This window comes from Hyla sarda, chromosome 8, assembly GCF_029499605.1.
Source record: "Hyla sarda isolate aHylSar1 chromosome 8, aHylSar1.hap1, whole genome shotgun sequence".
NCBI classification, from domain to species: domain Eukaryota; kingdom Metazoa; phylum Chordata; class Amphibia; order Anura; family Hylidae; genus Hyla; species Hyla sarda.
In genome coordinates, this window is record NC_079196.1 from 150,237,740 (window position 1) to 150,260,107 (window position 22,368).

The window sequence follows — 22,368 nt, forward strand, 5'->3', positions numbered from 1 at the left end:
ATATAATTATTTGTGTGTTATTAGTTTAAGTAGACTGTGATTGTCTATTGTTGTGACTTAGATGAAGATCAGATCACATTTTATGACCAATTTGTTCAGAAATCCATATAATTATAATCCATATAAAGTAAGCTGCACCCACCATATACTCTGTTTTAAAGTTGTATAGGCAATTGTATAGGACAGTGTTTCCCAACCCAGTCCTCAAGGCACACCAACAGTCCAGGATTTTAATTTTTCCCTTTTCTATTCCAATGGAGTAACTGAAAAAAACTGGAATGTTGGTGTGCCTTGAGGACTGGGTTGGGAAACAATGGTATAGGATATTGGTAGCTATTCATGTGTCATGTACCAGGAACAAAGCTAGGCTTTCTTTCTTGTGGGACAAAGATTTCGTTTTTGCTTTTTCCTTGCAAAGTAATACATACGAATTGCTGCATGCTGACATGTCTGCATAGATTCATCATTCAGCGGCTTAAAGGGGTACACCACTGGCCAGTGTTTGGAACTAAATGTACTGAACGCTGTTATCGCGCTACGGGCGTTGGCCCCGCACCTCGTCACCTCATGGCCACACCCCCTCAATGCAAGTCTATAGAAGGGGTGTCACTCCCCTTCCCATAGACTAGCATTGAGGGGACGTGGTTGAAAGGTCACAAAGGGCATGGCCATCCCCCACAGCGTGAAAAGAGCATTCAGAACATTTAGTTCCAAACACTGGCCAGTGGCGTACCCCTTTAATATTCAGCCTGCCCTGACAGTGCGTCTGCAGGGTAGAGGCCCCCATTTTCTTCCATTATCCACAGCTACTCCAAACCCACACACTTTCCCTTGTGTTCTTCAATTTTCCTATTTTAGGATACGTTCACACGAGTGGACCCACAGCGTATTTTACAATGCGAATCAGCCGCTGAACAGACACACTGTGATGTGCGAGTCGCAGCGCGAATGCGCAGTATACTTGCACTTGGAAGCTGCTCTCTACCTAGCTCATGGAGCAGGGTGAGCGGCCATGATGTGTGCGAGTATACTGCGCATGCACCACGACTTGCACATTGCTTCAGTGTGGCTGCTCGTAGCGGCGCATTGCTACTTCCAGCAGACACATGTAAAGCCACCATGCAGCAGTCCTTCAGCGGCGGATCTGCAGCATAAAATATGCAGTGGGTTCGCTCGTATGAACGTACCCTAAAACTGATCAGGTGATTTCGTGTATCTCAAACAAGGATTGTGTATTAGCACCTGAATCTGGGATCATTCACACATTGCAGCAATACTGAGTATTTTACTGCTTTTTTTTTTTTCACAAAGTCATAACATAAAATTTGATTTGACTGTGATGTGTAAACTCACCCTTAGTAGCCATGAGCAATTTTATAAATACTAAAGGGATTGTTAACACTCATTATGGTCAATGATAGTTCATACTGTTTTACCAAGCCTTATTTAAATATGCACATTAGTTAAAATGTTAGGCAACTACAGTGCAGCATAGTTACCTTATGTGGCTAAAATTGTGGTTATTAGAAAAAAAAGTTGTACAAAGTGTAAGTTACTTCCCTTTCTTCACAAAGAAATGAGAAATAACAGAGTTTACCAAGCCATAATGAAAGAGCTGGTAGAATGTCAGACCATGCAGAAAAGCATATTTCCAGGTAGTTTATGATAACAAGCCTGCAAGTAAATGTCTACTTCACTTATTGAAATCATCATGTATTAATTCAATTAAAAACTGCCTGAGCTATACTTGACAATACTGACAACCAAAAGAAATCCTTCCTCTTTGAACATCTCAAACATATATCATAGCAATATTGTTCTTCAGAAAATGAAAGGATGAACAACAAAACAATGCTACATTATGCGAGTTGACTCGATCTGATAATGGAGTGGGGGGGGGGGTGGAGTCTAGGCTGCCATCCCCTTCATCTACTGCTATTTCACAAAACAAAAAATTCAAAAACTTACAAAACATTCAAAAGGAATAAAAAAATGCTGGATCCACATCTGGCTTTGGCTCAAAAACTTCCAGAAAAAACTACTGTGTGATGGCAGCCTTAGGGAATTTTAACTCCTTTCTGACCCATAACCAGGGCTGTGGAGTCGGTAGATAAATGTTCCGACTCCAACTCCGAAGTTTTCTGTACTTCCAACTCCAACTCAGACTCCCCGACTCGGACTCCTCTGTATTAATACGCAAATGTATTTTATACATTCCTTGAAGGAAAGAAAGGCAACATACATGTCGTTACCACAGGACTACTGGCTGGGAAGCCGACAGTCTACTGTATTGAACAGTTTGTGTGCTGATCTGCTGCTGAAGATAGGGCAGTGGGAGGATCCAGGAAGGGGCATTTATTATAAAACATGATTTCCCTAGTAGAACCCCATAGTCAAGTTTAAAGGGGTACTCCGCCCCTAGACATCTCATCCCCTATCCAAAGGATAGGGGATAGGATGTCAGATTGCCGGGTCCCGCTGCTGGGGACCCCCGGGATCGCCGCTGCGGCACCGTGCTTTTACTACACAGAGAGAGTTCACTCTGTGCGTAATGATGGGTGATACAGGGGACGGAGCAGCGTGATGTCATGGCTCTGCCCCTCATGACATCATGACCCGCCCCCTTAATGCAAGTCTATGGCAGGGGGGCGTGATGACCCCCACGCCCCTTCCCATTGACTTGTATTGAGGGGGCGGACCATGACATCATGAGGGGCGGAGCCGTGATGTAACGATGCTCCGGCCCCTGTATCGCCCGTCATTACGCACAGAGCGAACTCGCGGTGCCATAGCAGCGATCCTGGGGGTCCCCAGCAGCGGGACCCCGGCGATCTGACATCTTCTCCCCTATCCTTTGGATAGGGGAGAAGATGTCTAGGGGCGGAGTACTCCTTTAAGCTAACAATCAAGTTTACAAGTTTTTATAGCCTTAGGTGAATGGCAGCAGTTTTTCCAATGGTTTACAGCTTCAGTCTTGAACTACTGACCCTCCATTCCCTTCACTTATGTTTTTTGCAGGACTAGAGAAACTTGTATGTTTACTTAATCCCTTATCAGTGAGAGGCTAGGTTACCCATGGGTTCCCTGTAACAGCAGAACACAACACTATGGAAAGTATAAGTATTGCCGCTCCTAATTTTGTGTTGTTTGCCATATAGTAAAGTACATGAAAAATATGCTTCTTCACGGTCACTTAACGTGTTCGTTTTGTGGTTACATGAGGCACTGCATGCATTGATCTTTTTTCTTACAGTAGAGAATTCATTAATTATAACTTTTTGTGAATTGGGACATTTAAACTTGCTTTTTTTTTTTTTTATTCCAATCTAAATTTAGTAGGAGTTGGAGTCGGTGTATTGTTTGCCGACTCCAACTCAAGGTACCCAAAATTTCGTCTGACTCCGACTCCTCGACTCCGACTCCACAGCCCTGCCCATAACATACCTGTTTGTCATGGGACAGGTAAGGGAGTACAGAGCGGGTTCGTGGGACATCAGAGATTGTTCAGATGCCATTTAAATAGTTAAATGCAGTGATCAATAGCGTTTGTGGCATTTGACCTTTAAATCCTGTCATCCCTAGTGTCTAGTGGTCCCATCATGCTTATGGGTTGCTGGTGAAGCCAGATGCCTTATCTGTGCCTCCGAGTCTTCCATGGATCTGCAATTGTTAAAGTGGTACTCCACCCCTAGACATCTTATCCCCTATTCAAAGGATAGGGAATAAGATGTCTGATCGCGGTGTTCCCGCTGATGGGGACCCCCGCAATATAGCATGCGGCGCCCACCTGTTTCTGCTCCGGAAGCGCTGGAGGGTCTGGGTCCCGACCACCGGAACGGAAGTCCGTGACGTCACGACTCCGCCCCCATGTGACGTCCGCCCTCCCATAGACTTGCATTGAGGGGGACGATCAGACATATTATCCCCTATCCTTTGGATAGGGGATAAGATGTCTAGGGGTGGAGTACCCCTTTAAAGCCTGCCTTAGGCAGGCTTTAGCAAAAGAGCACTGATAACATAGATCAATGTAATGTGATAGAATTAACATCAACAGGCTTATAATAGGCCCCTAGAGAGCCAGAATTTTTTTTTTAAAAAAGTGTTTTTAAAAATAACAAAAAAAAAAACCCTAATAAATATTTACATAACCTTCCCCATTTTCCCATTTTTAAAATAAACCACTGTAAAAATAAATGTTTTTTATTTCACCACATGCGTAATTGTCTGAGCTATTAAATTATTATCTTTGTGATCCCACACAGTAAACGTCAAAAGGGCAAAAATTTTCCAAATGCCTAAATTGATTTTTGATCACATCACATCCCCGAATTTTTTTTTTATAAAAAGGTGATTAAACAGCCATAACTGTGCAAAAGTGGTGATTCTATCTTCTCTGAAATGCGTGCTGGAGCCGGGCACCGTCTGCTCAATTTGCATATTCATTGCCGCTGGCCACGTGAGTGCTCAGTCAGCACATACGCTCACGTGACCAACGACTCCACATCACTAGGACGTGGAACCACAGACAATGAATATTCCAATTGAGCCAGGGGGTCCCGCCTCCAGTGCGCAGTAACTCATCAGACCCCTGTTCACCCACACTAAAAACCAGTGTATTGGTTTCAGTGTGGCTGAACAGGCTGACCATTTTCCTTGTACAGGAAGCAATACTAGAATGATAGCACTGTAGTAGAAGACAGCTTTTATGAATTTCCCTATTACTCATGTATTTCAATGTACTCGTATCTCTAATTATCTAGGATGCATGGTGACAATGTAATCTAAAGCTCATTGGAAATCTGAAGTAAAAAATATACTCTTCACATAATATATTTCCATCTTGGAGATTTGCTTTTTAATTAACATTTATGAGAACTTTTACATTAAAGGGGTACTCCGGTGAAAACCTTTTTTCTTTTAAATCAACTGGTGGCAGAAAGTTAAAAAACATATTTGTAAATTACTTCTATTAAAAAATCTTAATCCTTCCTGTACTTATTAGCTGCTGAATACTACAGAGGAAATTCTTTTCTTTTTTGAATGCTCTCTGATGACATCACGACCACAGTTCTCTCTGCTGACGTTATTCTAATAATAATAATAACACTTTATGTATTGTTGTCCTTAGTGGGATTTGAACCCAAGTCCCCAGAACTGCAAGGCAGCAATGCTAACCACTGAGCCACCATGCTGCCCTTAGCATACATCTGCTATACATGGTTGCTAAAATGGACAGAGATGTCAGCAGAGAGCACTGTGCTCATGATGTCATCAGTGTTCCAAAAAGAAAGGAATTTCCTCTGTAGCATTCAGCAGCTAATAAGTACTGGAAGGATTTAGATTTTTTAATAGAAGTAATTTACAAATATGTTTAACTTTCTGCCACCAGTTGATTTAAAAGAAAAAAGGTTTTCACCGGAGTACCCCTTTAAAGGGATTTCACTTTGTATTTTGATCGATTATACTGATTAAAAAAATAGATGCTTGAGGCAAGGAGTAGAGGGAAGACTTTCACAAGACATGCAGTAGATGGCAATCACATGATTAGTCAGAGGTGCTCCATACTTCCTGTGAACAGCGAATGTTCTGTATGTTCAGTGTGTATAGTGCAGGTAGTCTACATTCTATTGCAGAAGGCGGCATGTCCTATTAGCATCTTACTGCAGCTGCTTCACTTAATGCTTATCTGGGAGGCTAAAAGTTCTCACTAACAAATTATAAGTTTGCGACATAGAAACGGCTCTATATTTTTTTCTGAAACCAAATTAAAATATTACGGAATAAAGAATGTAACAAGCATTCCAAAGCCCAGTGATAGTTTAGATGTATTTCACCTACCTACAAATCTTGTGCCGCCGTTGGCTCCAGATTCTGATAGAGAACAAACTATAAAGTCTGTTAGAGTTTCACAAAACTTCTCTTTTCCTCTCTGAGTAATGCAGCCACTTCCTTGTGTGGGCGGAGGTGCTTAAAGCAAAAAAAAAAAAATACCACAAATAAGCCAACATTTTCTCCCTCCCCCTTCTCTTCAGTGCTCCTTCCTAGACTGAACTCAGACGTGTTCACATCTGGACATTTCGAATGACCAAATTTTCCCAAAACTCCTAGAATAAGAAGGGATTCTGTGTCAGCAAACGAAAGGGAGGGATTTGAGGTCAAGCACAATAAGGACATTTTTGAACACAGCGCTCTTTGTATTTGAGTCGGCCATAAAACTGATTAGGGATCCTGACAAGGTTTTATTTCCGCGGATTCTTAAAACACTAATATCATTATATCTATCTATATCTAGTATAGTAAATTCATTTTGTGCAGTGAATTTATTTTTTATTTACATATTGCCAAAGCTGAGTAGCGCAAGAAAAAAACTCAGGATTGCAGAATATGCTGACACTTTCTTAAAGGGGTACTCCGGTGGAAAACGTTTTTTTTTTTTATGAACTGGTGCCAGAAAGTTAAACAGATTTGTAAATTACTTCTACTAAAAAATGTATTTATTAATTTTAATTATTAATTCTTCCAGTACATATTAGCTGCTGAATACTACAGATGAAATTATTTTCTTTTTGGAACACAGTGCTCTCTGCTGATATCACAAGCACAGTGCTCTCTGCTGACATCTCTGTTCATTTTAGGAATTGTCCAAAGCAGCATGTGTTTGCATATGTTTACCTGTACACCCTGAACGTTTACAGTCCTCGCCACTCACCGGACTGGGATGCCTGCTGAAATCATTCAGCAGGCATCCCGTGCAAATGCCTTGGGGCGACCTGAGACCCCCCCATGTCGGCGATCGGCGCAAATCGCCGATCAATTCAGATCAATCGATTTGCGCAATTCCGGGCTGATCGGGTCTCTGATGACCCGATCTCCTGGAAAATAGTGATGATCGGAGCTGTCACTGACACTCCCGATCATCCTAAGAGATAGGAGCGAGGTGGCAGGGTGCCACCTCCTCCTATCCCCTGCGATTGGCCGATAGGCGGACTGATCTGCGAATCGCAGGGCAGGGGCGGGGAGAACGTTCATTTCGCCCCGCTCTGCCCTCCCCTGGATGTCGGGGCAGAGCGGGGGAAGATGGCGGAGAGGTTCGGGGGGCGTTGATGCGGCAGGGACCGGCGGCAGTCACACGGGGACCAGGACCGGCAGGAAGCAAGTGGTGCGGCTGCGGTGTCAAATGCTGCAGTGAAGATCACCTTGTTCTTCACTGCAGCTTCTACAAGTTTCAAAACTACAACTCCCAGCATGCCCAGACAACCATTGTGCAGTGGTCTCCAAACTGTGTCCTTCCAGATGTTACAGAACTACAACTCCCAGCATGCCTGAACTGTCTTGGCATGCTGAGAGTTGTAGTTCTGTAACATCTGGCCCTTCAGATGTTGCAGAACTACAACTCCCAGCATGCCTGGACAGTCTCAGGATGCTGGGAGTTGTAGTTTTGCAACATCTGGAAGAGCACAGTTTGGAGACCACTATACAGTGGTCTCTAAGCTATAGACCTCCAGATGTTGCAAAACTACAACTCCCAGCATGCCTGGGCAGTCTGGGCATGCTGAGAGTTGTAGTTTTGCAACATCTGGAGCGCTACCGTTTGGGCACAACTGTATAGTGGTCTCCAAACTGTGCTCTTCCAGATGTTGCAAAACTACAACTCCCAGCATGCTCGTCGGCAGTCTGGGCATACTGGGAGCTGTAGTTTTGAACAACTGGAGGCACACTGGTTGGGAAACATTGTCTGTTTCCTAACTCAGTGTTTCCCAACCAGTGTGCCTCCAGCTGTTGCAAAACTATAACTCCCAGCATGCACTGACAGACCATGCATGCTGAGAGTTGTAGTTTTACAACAGCTGGAGGAACACTGGTTGGGAAACACTGAGTTAGGAAACAGACAATGTTTCTCAACCTAACTCAATGTTTTGCAACCAGTGTGCCTCCAGCTGTTGCATAACCACAACCCTCAGCATGCACGGACAGCCAAAGGGCATGCTGGGAGCTGTAGTTTTTCAACAGCTGGCGGTTTGCCCCCCCCCCCCCCCATTCACACAGGCGGGGGTTTACAGTTAGTCTCCGGGCAGTCTGAATGTACCCTAAAAACACTACACTACACTTACACAAAATAAAGGGTAAAACACTACATATACCCCTATACAGTTAGCCCCCCAATAAAAATGAGAAACCTCTGGTACGGCACGGTTTCTAAAACGCAGCCTCCAGCTGTTGCAAAACAACAACTCCTAGTATTGCCGGACAGCCATTGACTGTCCAGGCATGCTGGGAGTTTTGCAACAGCTGGAGGCACCCTGTTTGGGAAACACTGCCATAGGGTAATTTTGGTATCCGAGGCAAGTCTAATTCTTGCATCTGGGTTCATCTCTATGCAAATATCTAATTTAGGCCTCAAATGCGCATGGCGCTCTCTAACTCATTTCAAGGCAACAGTGTAGGGCCACATAGGGGGTATTTCCGTACTCGAGAAAAATTACCCAACAAATTTTGGGGGGCTTTTTATCCTTTTACCCCTTATGAAAAGGTAAAGTTGGGCTCTACACCAGCCTGTTAGTGTAAAAAAATAATAATAATATTTACACTTACATTCTGGTGTTGGTCCATGCTTTTCATTTTTTACAAGAAGGAAAAGGAAAAAAAGACCCCCAAAATTTGTAAGGCAATTTCTCCTGAGTACGGAAATACCCCATATGTGGGTGTAAAATGATCTGCGGACGCACAACAAGGCTCAGGAGTGAGAGCGCACATGTACATTTGAGGCCTAAATTGGTGATTTGCACAGGGGTGGCTGATTTTACAGCAGTTCTGACATAAACGCAAAAAAAAAAAAAAATACCCACATGTGACCCCATTTTGGAAACTACACCCCTCACAGAATGTAACAAGGTGTGCAGTGAGCCTTAACACCCCACAGGTGTTTAACCACGGGGTATCTCCGTACTCAGGAGAAATTGCGTTACAAATTTTGGGGGCTTTTTTTCTTTTACCGCTTGTGAAATGTAAAAGTATGGGGCAACACCAGTATGTTAGTGTACAAAAATGTTTTTTTTTTACACTAACATGCTGGTGTAGACCCCAACTTTACCTTTTCATAAGGGGTAAAAGGAGAAAAAGCCCCGCAAAATTTGTTAGGCAATTTCTCCCGAGTACGGCGATACCCCATATGTGGCCCTAAACTGTTGCCTTGAAATACGACAGGGCTCCAAAGTGAGAGCGCCATGCGCATTTGATGCCTAAATTAGAGATTTGCATAGGGGTGGACATAGGGGTATTCTAAGCCAGTGATTCCCAAACAGGGTGCCTCCAGCTGTTGTAAAACTCCCAGCATGCTTGGACAGTCAATGGCTGTCCGGAAATGCTGGGAGTATTTGTTTTGCAACAGCTGGAGGCTCCGTTTTGGAAACACTGCCCTAAGATAAGTTTTTAATTTTTATTGGGGGGGGGGGGGGCGGGAGTGTATGTGTGTATATGCAGTGTTTTACTATTTATTTTGTGTTAGTGTAGCGTAGTGTAGTGTTTTTAGGTTACATTCACACTGAAAGCGGATTACACTGAGTCTCCCACTAGGAGTTTGAGCTGCGGCGGAAAATTTGCCGCAGCTCAAGCTTGAAGCGGGGAACTCACTGTAATCCGCAGCCAGTGTGAATGTAACCTGTATATTCACATGGGAGGGGGGGCAAAACTACAACTCCCAGCATGCACTGACAGAACGTGCATGCTGGGAGTTGTAGTTTTGCAACAGCTGGAGGCACACTGGTTGGAAATGGTTGGAAAATACTGAGTTAGGTAATAGAACCTATTAACTAACTCGGTATTTCCCAACCAGTGTGCCTCCAGCTGTTGCAGAACTACAACTCTCAGCATGTACTGATTGCCAAAGGGAATGCTGGGAGATGTAGTTATGCAGCAGCTGGAGGCGCGCAAGTACAACTCCCAGCATGCCGAGACAGCCTTTTGCTGTTCCTGAATGCTGGGAGTTGTAGTTTTGCAAGATTTAGAGGGGTTCAGGCTGGAGATCACTGACAGTGGTCCCTAAACTGTAGCCCTCCTGATGTTGCAAAACTACAAATCTCAGCATGCCAACACAGCAAACAGCTGTCAAGGCATGGTGGGAGTTGTAGTTTTGCAACATCTGGAGGGCCACAGTTTAGAGACCACTCTCCAAACTGTCGCCCTGCAGATGTTGCTAGGCAACAGACTCCCGGACACGCCGCCGCCATAGTCACCTCCACCGCCGCCATGATCACAGCCGCTGCCGTCATCTGGAGCTCCGCCGCCGGGTAAGTGACCGCTGCCGCTACTACACGGTTCCCCCCGCTGTGCCCAGACACCGATGGGTGGGCATAGCGGGGGGAACCGAACTTTAACCCCCCCCCTCGCCCCCAGTCTGCTATTGGTCGGTCGCTCTGCCGATGAATAGCACGGATAGGAGGGGGTGGCACCCGTGCCACCTCACTTCTATCTCTTCACGGGGATCGAGGGTGTCTTGGACACCCCCGATCCCCCTTATTTTATCGCGGCGCCGCCGTTAGTGGGCAGGGGAGAGCGCTCCCCCTGCAAACACCATAGATGCCGTGATCAGAGCTGATCACGGCATCTATGGGGTTAATGCTGCCGGGACCGGCGCGATCGCGGCCCCGGCAGCTGCGGTGGGACTCCAGCCGTGATTGACAGCTGAGTCCCGCCGGCGATCTCCTGCGCTGCCCGCGGCAGAGCAGGAGATCACTTGGACGTATGCTTACATCCATTTGCGCAAACATGTAGTTCGCCTGGACGTATGCATACGTCCAATAGCAGGAAGGGGTTAAAGAAGCAACATTTTGCTCTTTCTCTTCTAAGCATTGTAGTGTGCCAGCAGAGCACTTAACGTCCACATATGGGGCGTTTTCTTAATCATGAGAAATTGGGCATAAATTTTGGTGTCCATTTTCTCCTATTATCCCTTGTAAAAAAGAAAAATTTGAGGTAACACCATCATTTTAGTGTTAAAAATTTAATTTTTCATTTTCACGTCCAACTTCAACGCAAAGTCGTCAAAAACCTGTGAAGTGTTAAGGTTCACTATACCCCTTGTTACGTTCCTTGAGGGGTGTAGTTTCCAAAATAGTATGCCATGTGGGGGGATTTTTGCTGTTCTGGTACCCTGGGGACTTTCTAAATGCAACATGCCCCCCAAAAACCAGTTCAGCAAAATTCAATTTCAAAATGCCAAATTTTGCTCCTTCTCTTCTGAGCACTTTAATGTGCCAGCAGAGCACTTAATGTCCACATTTGGGGCATTTTCTTAAGCTGGAGAAATTGGGCTTCAAATTTTGTGGTCCATTTTCTCCAATTACCCCTTGTGAAAAAGAAAAATTTGAGGTAACACCATCATTTTAGTGTTCAAAATCAAATTTTCCATTTTCACGTCCAACTTCAACGCAAAGTCGTCAAACACCTGTAGGGTGTTAAGGCTCACTATACCCTTTGTTACATTCCTTGAGGGGTGTAGTTTCCAAAATAGTATGCCATGTGTTTTTTTTATTTTTTTTTTTTTTTTTGCTGTTCTGGCACCATGGGGGCTTCCTAAATGCAACATGGCCCCCAAAATCCATGACAGCAAAATTCGTTTTAAAAAATCCTTCAGTTGCTCTTTACCTCTTGAGCCATGTTGTGAGCCCACAGAGCACTTTATGTCAACATGTCGACATATGAGCTATTTACGTACTTGAGAGAAATTGGGCTACAAATTTTGGGGGGCTTTTTTTCCTTTTACCACTTTTAAAAATGAAAAAAATGGGGCTACAAGAATATGTTAGTATAAAAAAAACGCAGATTTTGATTTTTCTCCTTCACTTTGCTGCAATTCTTGTGAAACACCTAAAGGGTTAACACACTTTTTGAATGTCATCTTGAAAACTTCATTTATGGGGTATTTCTCACAGAAAGGCCCCTCAGATCCAGTTCAAACTTAACTGGTCCCTGAAAAATTCAGATTCAGAAATGTTCATGAAAATTTAGAAAATTGGTGCTATACTTTGAAGCCCTCTAATGTCTTCAAAAAGTAAAAATAGGTCAATTTTATGATGCCAACATAAAGTAGACATATTGTATTTGTGAATCAATATAACATTTATTTGGAATATCCATTTTCCATTCAAGCAGAGAGTTTCAAAGTTAGAAAAATTCAAAATTTTCATGAAATTTTGTGATTTTTCACCAAGAAAGTAAGTAACGACAAAAATTTACCGCTATGTTAAAGTATCCCAGAGTTATTAATGCATAAAGTGCCAGTGGTCAGAATTGATAAAAATAGCTCAGTTCTTAACCTGTTACGGACGCAGGGCATACTCATACGCCCTGCATTCCGAGTCCTTAAGGACGCAGGGCATATGAGTACGCCGTGGGAAATCCGGTCCCCACCGCTAGCCGGTTGGGGACCGGAGCTGGATGCCTGCTGAAATCGTTCAGCAGGCATCTCGGCATATCACCCAGGGGGGTCATCCTGACCCCCCATGTCCATGATTGCAGCACATCGTTGATCAATTCAGATCAGCGATGTGCTGCGATTCCGTTCCCCGCTGCTCGCCAGGCGGGGATCGGACCGGATGTCTGCTGATTTCATTCAGCAGACATCGCAGCAGTGTGCCAGAGGAGGTCCGGAGGACCTCCTATACCGGCGATCGCTGCAGGACGCCGTTAAGTATTAACCGGCGTTCTGCAGCGGTTCCGGGTCATCAGGGTCACGTGTGACCCGGTGACCCGGATAAAGATGATGAATGGTGGTGTAATATTGTTGCCACCCCCCCTCAGTACAGTTGTGATTGGGTGGCCAAAGTGGCCACACCAATCGCAGTGTAATGGGAGGGGATGGTGGGGGCTAGGAGCATGTTGCTCGGTTCTGCCCGCCATTCCACAGAGATCTGGCAAGCATCCCCTCACTGTAAAAAGTGCCCCTTGCCCCCTTTCTGTGGCCCCTTGGCACAGAAATCTCCCAGGGTTAGCTTTAGATTTAGGTTAGGGTTAAAAAAAAAAAAGTTATTTAAAATTTTTTTTTTTGGCGTACATCAGTGTCCGGGGGTCCGTAGCACCTTTAGCTGCGTGACCCCGACCCTGCTGGGTCGCTGCGGTCTGCAGCCAGCCTTTTTTTGGGCGCAGATCTTTTAAAAAAATTTTCCCCCTAAGCGTGTGTGCGGACCTTCTTAGTTATAAAAGAGCGGTCCACCACCGTTTTTTAAAGCCCACCCGCCGCTGATCAGTCCCGTGGTGCCGGCGCTTTTTTTTTCGCGTTTTCTAGCGTTTTTTTGCACCCATAGGCGGTCCGTGCCACCAGTAGCAGGCGTGTACTGTGTGGACGGACCGTACCTGTGTGTGCAGCCTGTCCCACCGCTGTCAGTGATTTATCACTGATCAGCATTTTTTGAGGGGTTCAGGTGGGTGCATTTTTTCGGGGTTAAGGGTTATCTGATTAGATAAATGCTTTTTTTTGGTGCAGGGCTTTTTTGCGCTAGAAGTCATCTTTTTCTTTTTAAAAAGTCCCCTTTTTATTTTTTTTCTGTTAGGGTTAGGTTAGTTTAGTTAGGTTAGGGAGGGTTAGGGCAGGTTAGGGAGGTAGTCTCGCACCAAACCACACACACCAATAAAGTTTCGCCCCCCCCCCCCCCCCCCCGCCCCACACACACACCCACCCATCCCCAATAGAGTAGGGAAATGGCCCACAGAGCGTTTTCGGCAGAGGAAGCATATGCCATAATATCTTCCGACACCGAGAGCGGCTCAGAGGATGATGAAGACCCCACCTTCCTTATTTCATCGTCCTCCTCATCATCTAGTTCTGATGATGAGCCACCAAGGCGGCGAACTCGCCGCCGTGCGGCGACGCAAACCTCCTCTGTCCTTGACCCTGTGCCCCATGCTAGTATGAGTCCCCCTGGCGCTCATACTAGTGAAGCCTCCCTGCCAAGGTCACTGGTACCTCATACCAGAGAACTTGTCTGGGCTGAGCCAGAGGACCACGAGCCCGTGATTCCTGAGTTTGTTGGCGACTCAGGAATCAAGATTAACATCGCCGGGTTCACTGAAAAGGACTTTTCTGTCATTTTTTCAGTGACGACTTTGTTAATCTAATGGTTACACAGACGAATCTGTATGCCCAACAGTTCATCGCCGCTAACCCGGGCTCACTTTTAGCTAGACCCGACGGCTGGACTCCAGTCGATGCAGCCGAAATGAGGACCTTTTGGGGCCTTGCGCTGCATATGGGTCTAGTTAAAAAACCCAGTGTCAGGCAATATTGGAGTGGGGACATCCTGTACCAGACCCCGCTCTACAATATGGCCATGACACGTCCCCGGTTCGAGGCCATTCAGAGATATTTGCATTATGCTGATAATGTGGCATGTCCCCCCCGAACTGATCCCGCGTATGACTGCCTGTATAAAATCAGGCCGGTCATCATTCACTTTGGGGCCAGATGTCCCTGGAAGGGAGGTCGCTATTGATGAGTCTCTTATCAGCTTTAAGGGGAGACTCAGCTTCCGGCGATACATCCCTACCAAGCGGGCGCGGTATGGTGTGAAGATGTATAAACTTTGCGAGAGTACCTATGGGTACACTTGCAAGTTTATAGTGTATGAGGGACGAGATTCCCGTTTTGAACCCCCAGGGTGAGTCCCGTGCCTTTTCCCATGAGAACCTGTTGTTGTATAAGGACAAGAGGGATGTCCTTATGCTCACCACTATTCATGGGAACAGCAGCACCCCTGTCCCTGTGCGAGGTACCGTGGGACCGGTCAACAAGCCCGATTGTATTCTGGACTACAATCGGTATATGGGGGGAGTTGATTTTTCTGATCAAGTCCTCAAGCCATATAATGCCATGCGGAAAACACACGTATGGTACAAAAAAGTTGCGGTCTACATGGTACAGGTTGCCATGTACAACTCTTTTGTACTGTACAAGTACGCTGGCAACACAGGGACATATCTGCAGTTCCAAGAGGAAGTTCTAAAGGCCCTCATCTTTGGTGACCGCCAAAGAGCGGGTCAGAGCACCTCTGGAATTGTGGGCCCCCGGATCATCCCTGGCCAACACTTTCCAGGTGTGATCCCCCACACTGGAAAGAAGGGACGATCTCAGAAGAAATGCAGAGTGTGTCACAAGAGTGGGATTCGGAAGGACACCACCTATCAGTGTGACACTTGCCCAGATAATCAGGGCCTCTGCATAGACTGCTTCAGGGAGTATCACACTTCCATGCAGTTCTAAATTTTCCATCCTTTGCCCTAATTTTCATTCCCCAACATTCGACTCCATGTACCAGTCCAGGGTACATTGTCTTCCAAATTTTATACCAAACCCTCCCCACCCCACCCCCCCAAAAAATAAAATAAACCAAAACCTTTTTCCCAATATCTTTTTTTTTTCTTCCCCCTAAAAAATGGGTCATGGGACACAGAGTTAACAGCATTGGAGGTTTGCAGTTGCCTCAAATGCGCAACGCTCTCTCCCCACCTGAGCGGGTTGCGCATTTGAGGTAACAGAATAGGGACGGCCCCACACATCCCCTTCCCAGAATGATGATTCAGAGTACAGTATAGGGTTTGGGGCGGGCATCATTTTTACTTTTGGCTGTACTCTGGGTCATCATTCTGGGAAAATAATTGGCATATCAGTACTAAAATTGCAATTTTCTTTCCCCCCATAGTACACTTCATCCATTCCTGGAAAATAAATGAAGGGAAAACCTTGGTAATAGCGACCACAATATAGTTACTTTTGACTTAAAATGTAGAAAACAAAGACAGGCGGGGAAGGCAAAAACATATAACTTTAAAAAGGCAAACTTCCCTGGGCTGAGGGCTGCACTACAGGACATAGACTGGGGGAGGTGTTCTCAAATACTGATACAGAAGGTAAATGGGACATCTTTAAATCAACTCTAAATAACTATACATCTAAATATATACCAAAGGGGAACAAATATAAATGATTAAAACTAAATCCTACATGGCTGACAAATGATGTTAAAAGAGCAATAAACAACAAAAAAATAGCCTTCAAAAAATTCAAATCTAATGGGTCAGCTATAACATTTAAACAGTACAAAGAGCTTAATAAAATCTGTAAAAATTTAATAAAAACAGCAAAAATTCTAAATGAGAGACAGGTGGCCAAAGAAAGCAAAACTAACCCTAAATATTTTTTTAGATATATAAATGCAAAAAAAAACAAGGACAGAGCATGTAGGACCCCTTAATAATGATAATGGGGAGGTTGTCACAGGCGATGAAGAGAAGGCGGAGCTACTGAATGGGTTCTTTAGTTCTGTATATACTAGGGAAGAAGGAGGAGCTGACATTGGCCAGGTCAGTGCTGGTAACACATCATGCAATGTACTGAACTGGCTTAATGTAGAGATGGTACAAGGTAAGCTAAGTAATATAAATGTAAGCAAATCTCCAGGGCCAGATGGATTGCACCCAAGAGTTCTTAGAGAGGTAAGTTCAGTAATATCTGTACCCCTGTTCATGATATTTAGAGATTCTCTGGTGTCTGGTATTGTGCCAAGGGACTGGCGCAAGGCGAATGTGGTACCAATCTTCAAGAAGGGCACTAGGTCTTCTCCAGGAAACTATAGACCGGTAAGTTTAACGTGCATTGTGGGTAAATTGTTTGAAGGACTTATAAGGGATTACATACAGGAATACATAGGGGATAATTGTATTATAAGTGATAGCCAGCATGGGTTTACTAAGGATAGAAGTTGTCAAACCAATCTAATTTGCTTTTATGAAGAGGTGAGTAGAAGCCTTGACAGAGGAATGGCTGTGGATATAGTGTTTCTGGATTTTGCTAAAGCATTTGATACTGTCCCTCATAGACGTCTGACAGGTAAGTTAAGGTCTTTGGGTTTGGAAATTTTAGTTTGTAACTGGATTGAACACTGGCTCATGGATCGTACCCAGAGAGTGGTGGTCAATGATTCGTACTCTGATTGGTCCCCGGTTATTAGTGGTGTACCCCAAGGTTCAGTACTGGGCCCGATGTTGTTTAATTTATTTATCAATGATATAGAGGATGGTATTAACAGCTCTGTTTCTATCTTTGCAGATGACACCAAGCTTTGTAGCACGGTACAGTCTATAGAGGATGTGCATAAGTTACAAGATGACTTGGATAGACTAAGTGTCTGGGCATCCACTTGGCAAATGAGGTTCAATGTGGATAAATGTAAAGTTATGCATCTGGGTACTAATAACATGCATGCATCGTATGTCTTAGGGGGGATTAAACTGGCAGAGTCACTGGTAGAGAAGGATCTGGGTGTACTTGTAGATCACAGACTACAGAATAGCATGCAATGTCAGGCTGCTGCTTCCAAAGCCGGCAGGATATTGTCATGTATCAAAAGAGGCATGGACTCAAGGGACAGGGACATAATACTCCCCCTGTATAAAGCATTGGTACGGCCTCACCTGGAATATGCTGTTCAGTTTTGGTCGCCTGTTCATAAAAGGGACACTGTGGAGCTGGAAAGGGTGCAGAGACGCGCGACTAAACTAATATGGGGCATGGATCATCTTAGCTATGAGGAGCGATTAAAGGAGTTACAATTGTTTAGTCTTGAGAAGAGACGTTCAAGGGGGGATATGATAAACGTATATAAGTATATTAATGGCCCATACAAAAAATATGGAGAAAAACTGTTCCAGGTTAAACCCCCCCAAAGGACGAGGGGGCACTCCCTCCGTCTGGAGAAGAAAAAGTTTAGTCTCAAGGGGCGACGCGCCTTCTTTACCATGAGAACTGTGAACTTATGGAACAGTCTACCTCAGGAACTGGTCACAGCAGGAAAAATTAACAGCTTTAAAACAGGATTAGATACATTCCTGGAACAAAATAACATTAATGCTTATGAAGAAATATAAAATCCCATCCCTTCCCCAATATCGCGCCACACCCCTACCCTTCAATTCCCTTGTTGAACTTGATGGACATATGTCTTTTTTCGACCGTACTATGTAACTATGGAACACCCGTCTGTTCCAAATCTCCACTTCACCCTATACACCTTCCCTAGGGGGTGAAGTTTGTAATAGGTTCACATGTGGGTGTTCCTTTCTTGTATTTTCCTCTGAATGTATGTAACTGTTAGGTCCGTAACAAACATCCGCCTCAAATGAGGAGTTCTCGCTCATGAGCTCTGTTGTATTTCCAAGCGACAATTCGGAGTCACATGTTAGTTGTTCTCAGAAAAAGGAAGCAGAGCATAGGTTGAAAATTGCAATTTTCGAAAGCTACCCTTCATCCATTCCTGGAAAATAAATTTAGGAAACACCTGTGCGTTCAAAATGTCCTCTTTACCCCTATACCCATTCCTCAGGGTGGGTACTTCTGTAATGGTGTCACATGTGGGTGTTTCATTTTTGTATTTTCCTCGGAATGTATGTAACCGTCAGCTACTGATATGCCATAGGCCACAAATACAAACTGACCTCTATGACTTCTGAGTCTTGTTGTGCGCCCGCCCAGCATGTTACCCCATATGTGGATGTATTTCCATAGTCAGGAGAAAAAGCCCTCCAGAGTTTGTAACCCAATTCCTCATATTACCCCTTGTTAAAATGTAAAAAATTGGGTAACCCCAGCATTTTACTGTAAAAAAAATCCCATTTTTCAATTTATGGCCCACTTTTCAAAAAACCTGTGAGGTGATATTTCCCACTGTACCCCTTGTTACGTACATTGAGGGGTGTAGTTTCTAAAATGGTGTCACTTTTTTTTTTTTTTTTTTTTTGCTGTTATTGCACAATGGGGGCTTTATAAATGCACATGACCCCCGACTTAAATTTCAACAAAATTTTCACTCCTTCTATTCTGAGCATTGCAGTGCGTCCACAGAGCAATTTACATCCACATATGGGGTATTTTTTTTCTCAGACAAAATTGTTTAACAAATTTTGGGGGCCTTTTGCCCTATTACCCAATGTGAAAATGAAACATTTGGGGTAACACTATCAATATAGTGCAAAAAAATCAAATGTTTCCCTTTTATGGCCCACTGTTCAAAAAACCTGTGAGGTGTAAGTACTCACTGTAACACTGTTACGTTCCCCGAGGGGTCTAGTTTCCAAAATGTTATGCCATGTGTTTTTTTTTTTTTGCTGTCCTGGCACCATAGGGGCTTCCTAAATGCGGCATGCCCCCAGAGCAAAATTTGCTTCCAAAAAGCCAAAATGTGACACCTTCTTTTCTGAGACCTGTAGTGCGCCAGCAGAGCACTTTTCACCCCCATATGGGGCATTTTCTGAATCGGGAGAAATTGGGTTTCAAATTTTGGGGGGTATTTTCTGCTATTACCATTTTTAAAAATGAAAAATTTTTGAAAGAAGTGATTTTTTTTTTTTTTTAGCCATTTCCACGCAAATTGTGCGTGAATTCCATGTGAAAACGATGTCGGGCGAAATTTTTTTTTACCATCTACTTCAATTGATTTCTGCTAGCGGATTCCGCTTGAAGAATGAGCATGTTCTTTCTTCAAGCCAAACGGAATTCAGCGTCGGAATTCTGCTAGCAGAATTTCCGCAGTGTGAACAGGCAAGCAGAAATAACATTAAAGTCAATGGGCAGAGGAGATGTGAATTCATTTGTAGCGGAGAATTCAAGAGGAATTACTCGAGTGCAAACATAAAGTAGACATATTGTATATGTGAACCAAAAAAAAATTTTGGGGAATATCCATTTTCCTTACAAGCAGAGAGCTTCAAAGTTAGAAAAATGCAAAATTTTCATTTTTTTTCAGCAAATTTGGGGATTTTTCACCAAGAAAGGATGCAAGTACCTCAAAATTTTACCACTATGTTAAAGTAGAATATGTCATGAAAAAACAATCTCGGAATCAGAATGTAAAGAAGTAAAAGCATTCCAGAGTTATTAATGTTTAAAGTGACAGTGGTCAGAATTGCAAAAATCGGCCGAGTCCTTAAGGTGAAAAAGGGTCCTTAACCTGTTCAGGACGCAGGGCGTATCCATACGCCCTGCATCCCGAGTCCTTAAGGACTGAGGGCGTATAGATATGCCAGTGGGAATTCCGGTCCCCGCCGCTAGCCGGTTGGGGACCGGATCGGAATGCCTGCTGAAATCATTCAGCAGGCAAACCGTCACATCGCCCAGGGGGGTCCTGAGAACCCCCCCCCCCCCTCCCCATGTCGGCGATCACAGAAAATCGCATATTAATTCAGACATGCGATTTTCTGTTATTCTGGGCTGATCGGGTCTCTGGTGACACGAGCACCAGGAAAATAGCGATGATCGGAGCTGTCAGGGACAGCCCCGATCATCTTGAGGGCTAGGAGTGAGGTCGCAGAGCTGCGATCTCCTCCGATCCCCTGCCATTGGTCAGAACTGATTCTGACCAATGGCAGAGCAGGACAGTGGGTTGCCATGGCAACCCCCCGTTCTGCCCACCCATGGATGTCGAGGGGATCATGGGAAGAAGATGGAGGCTGGCACCTGCAGGAGAAGATGCCTGGGGACCCCGGATCTTCGCTGGAGACTGCTGGATACTGGATCAGGTAGGGAAGCAATGGTGGGGGGGGGGGGTGTTTGGGGGAATTGAAAGTGAAAGTAAAACGATCTTTACTGTGGCAACCACTAGGAAGGCCAAACTGCAACTCCCAGCATGCCCATACAGCCAAAGGCTGTCTGGGCATGCTGGGAGTTGTAGTTTTGCAACATCTGGAGGGTCACAGTTTGGGACCACTGTTACAGTGGTGCCCAAACGGTAGCCCTCCAGATGTTGACAAACTACAAATCTCAGCATGCCTGGACTGCCCAGGCATGCTGGGAGTTGTAGTTCTGTAACATCCGTCCCTTCAGATTTAGCCATTTTCATGAATTTTTTAAAAATTGCTGCTCTACTTTGAAGCCCTCTAATTTTTTCAAAAAGCAAAAATATGCCCATTTTATGATGCCAACATAAAGTGGACATATTGTATTTGTGAATAAAAATAAAATTTATTGTGGATATCCATTTTCCTTACAAGTAGAGAGCTTCAAAGTTAGAAAATGCAAAATTTTCAAAATTTTCATGAAATTTGGGGATTTTTCACCAAAAAAGGATGCAAGTAACGCCGAAAATTTACCATCGAAATAAAGTAGAATATTCAGTAAAAGCGTTTTCGCGTTTTCACGTTATTAATTCATAAAGCGACGGTGGTCAGAATTGCGAAAAAGGGCTCAGTCCTTAAGGTGAAAAAGGGCTGCGTCCTAGGGGTTAAGGGGTTAAAGGGTTAAAGGGGTACTCCGGTGAAAAACTTTTTTTTTCTAATCAACTGGTGCCAGAAAGTTAAACAGATTTGTAAATTACTTCTATTAAACAATCTTAATCCTTCCTGTCCTTATTAGCTGCTGAATACTACAGCGGAAATTATTTTCTTTTGGAAACACAGAACTGTCTGCTGACATCAGAACACAGTGCTCTCTGCTGACATCTCTGTCCATTTCATGAACTGTCCAGAACAGCATATGTTTGCTATGGGGATTTCCTTTTACCCTGGACAGTTCCTAAAAATGGACAGAGATGTCAGCAGAGAGCACTGTGCTCATGATGTCAGCAGACAGCTCTGTGTTTAAAACGGAAAATAATTTCCACTGTAAAATTCAGCAGCTAATAAGTACAGGAAAAATTAAGATTTTTTAATAGAAGTAATTTACAAATCTGTTTAACTTTCTGGAGCCAGTTGATGATACCAGTTGATGATACCGAGTACCACTTTAAGGTGAAAAAGGGCTGAGTCCTTAACCTGTACACCCTGAGTCCGCTCCCGATCTATAACGCGGGGCCATGGCGTCATAGCGGGTCGGGCCCGGGCCGGGACCCGTGGCTAATAGCGCGCGGCATTGATCGCGTTGCCGCGCGCTATTAAACCTTTAGACGCGGCATTCAAAGTTGAACGCTGCGTCTAAAATGAAAGTGAAACCATGCCGGTTAGCTCAGGGAGCTGTTCGGGATAGCCGCGGTGAAATCGCAGCATCCCGAACAGCTTACAGGACAGCTGGAGGGTCCCTACCTGCCTCCTCGCTGTCCGATCGCCGAATGACTGCTCAGTGCCTGAGATCCAGGCATGAGCAGTCATGTGGCAGAATCATCGATCAGTGGTTTCCTATGAGAAACCAGTGATCAATGCGAAAGATCAGTGTGTGCAGTGTTATAGGTCCCTATGGGAGCTATAACACTGCAAAAAAAAGTGGAAAAAAAAGTGAATAAAGATCATTTAACCCCTCCCCTATTAAAAGTTTGAATCACCCCCTTTTCCCATTAAAAAAAAAAAAAAACTGTGTAAATAAAAATAAAAATAAACATGGGGTATCGCCGCGTG

The 22,368-nt window shown here is 44.4% G+C and overlaps 1 protein-coding gene across 1 annotated transcript in view; it reads right to left on the reverse strand.

Annotated features, from left to right (window-relative positions):
• Nucleotides 1-22,368, reverse strand: part of ARPC1B (actin related protein 2/3 complex subunit 1B) — a 127,124-nt gene that overhangs the window by 88,125 nt on the left and 16,631 nt on the right. Inside the window, exon 2 of the mRNA XM_056535433.1 lies at nt 5,839-5,967. The gene's annotated coding sequence lies outside the window, so the exon portion shown is untranslated. The remainder of the gene's footprint in view (nt 1-5,838; nt 5,968-22,368) is intronic.